The sequence below is a fragment of the Bison bison genome, unplaced genomic scaffold, assembly GCF_000754665.1.
Source record: "Bison bison bison isolate TAMUID 2011002044 unplaced genomic scaffold, Bison_UMD1.0 scf7180017854385, whole genome shotgun sequence".
NCBI lineage: Eukaryota > Metazoa > Chordata > Mammalia > Artiodactyla > Bovidae > Bison > Bison bison.
The window spans coordinates 189,766-191,772 of NW_011484958.1; the positions used below are offsets into that span (position 1 = coordinate 189,766).

The window sequence follows — 2,007 nt, forward strand, 5'->3', positions numbered from 1 at the left end:
TGTCCCAGCATCAGGGTCTTTTCCAATGAGTCGGCTGTCCGCATCAGGTGTCCAAAGTATTGGAGTTTCAGCTGCAGCATCAGTCCTTCCAATGTTTAGGGTGCCTGGTTCCATTTTTCCTTCGCAGCCACTGTAACTGTTTTGGCTTTGACCCTCCCCCTTCCGGGCACCAGGGTGCGCTGTAACGTCCCTTAGTGTCAGCTGGACTGTGCCGCGCTCTCCCCTCTTCCGTTGTCGTTGTGCCGCAGTTCCGGTAGCTCGCGGAAGCGAGAGCCCGAGGCTGCAGGTGCCGGGTCCCAAGGCATGGCGGGGGCGGGGCCGGGGCTGGCGCGCGCCCAGCAGGCCGGGGTGTCCCTTGCCCCGGCCCTTTGATCCCGGACCGGACAGGTGAGGACTTCTCCTTCCTTGTTCCAGCCTCTCAGCCCGTCAGGCTCTCCCCGAGGCCTCCTCGATTTACCGCTATGGGGCTGCCCCCTCCCTGCATAATGCCTAGGTCCTGCGGCCCCCGCCTCGCTTAGAATGCTCTGCCCTTTGAGGCCCCGCCCCGGGCTTTTCTTTCCAGGGGCGCCCCCTTGGGCATGTGTGCCCGTCCCTAGGTGGCCCCTTCCCGTTTAGGAAGCCGTCAGAAAGAATAGAGGGTTACGTGCACCTGCCGGCATAGGGAAACTGACCGGGTATCTAGCTTAGTACCGTACCATGAGTTAGTGGCCACTTCAACTAGGCTTTCTTCTTTCGTTCAGTTGATAAAGTACGGATGCATGTTATGGGCCAGCTCCAGTGCTAGGCTCTGAAAAAACTAAGATGACCAAAGTAGGCATGGTTACTTCCTTTCTGGAGAGTTAATGGGGGAGTCGAACAGTAAACACTTAGCTGTGCAAACGAAAGTACAGATTCACATTATGTCAATGACTAGTAAGGACGCAAACGGAGAAGGCAATGGCATCCCACTCCAGTACTCTTGCCTGAAAAATCCCATGGACGGAGGAGCCTGTTAGGCTGCAGTCCATGGGGTCGCTAGGAGTCGGACACGACTGAGCGACTTCACTTTCACTTTTCACTTTCATGCATTGGAGAAGGAAATGGCAACCCATTCCAGTGTTCTTGCCTGGAGAATCCCAGGGACGGGGGAGCCTGGTGGGCTGCTGTCTATGGGGTTGCGCAGAGTCGGACACGACTGAAGTGACTTAGCAGCAGCAGCAGTAAGGACGCAAACAGGAAAAGCAATGGTAAAGCGAAAAAGATCTCTTTCAGCCAGGATGGTCAGAGAAGACCTCCTAAAGGAGATGACACTCAAGCTGCAACTTGAAAAATGTGGCAAGGGCCAGAGGAAATACCTGCTAGGTAGAGGAACAGACCCTGTGGATATTTGATTTGGTAAAGAACGTTCAGAAAAGGAGGCTTACAATGGGTCAAATCCATGTTGGGCTTACAGGATATAATGTTTGTGTACTGGCCAGGAGTTCACCATCTAGAGCCAGTTCCATTTGTTGTTTAGTTGCTTAGTCTTGTCTGACTCTTATGACCCTATGAACTGTAGCCCACCCAACTCCTCTGTCCATGGGATTTCCTGGGCAAGAATACTGGAGTGGGTAGCCATTTCTTTCCCCAGGGGAACCTTCCCAACCCAGGGATTGAACTGGCATCTCCTGCACCACAGGTGGATTCTTTACCACTGAGCCACCTGGGAAGCTATCTAGTGCCACAGACAGAAATAAAATGCAGAGATGAAGTTGCAAGTGTGGTGAGTGTTAATGAAGGTGACATATGACTGGTATACCTGATGGAAAGGTGAAGGAAGACTTCCCTGAGGAAGTGATGATTAGGCTGATGTCTGAAATAGGAGTTAAGTTGGCAAATTGAAGAGAAGAGCTTTTTTTAGACTGAGATGAAAAGCATGTGCCAAGGTTCAGAGACAGGAGGTGGGCCGCCCATTAAAGAAATGATTAAACGGGCAAAGAGAAGGCATGTAAGGATTTTGATCCTTTGTGTTAAGAGCAGTGGGAAGAT

General features: G+C 52.2%; 1 protein-coding gene across 1 annotated transcript in view; it reads left to right on the plus strand.

Annotated features, from left to right (window-relative positions):
* The first annotated feature begins 249 nt into the window (after positions 1–249).
* DET1 (de-etiolated homolog 1 (Arabidopsis)) overlaps positions 250–2,007 on the plus strand; it is a 25,204-nt gene continuing 23,446 nt past the window's right edge. Inside the window, exon 1 of the mRNA XM_010856715.1 lies at positions 250–387. The gene's annotated coding sequence lies outside the window, so the exon portion shown is untranslated. The remainder of the gene's footprint in view (positions 388–2,007) is intronic.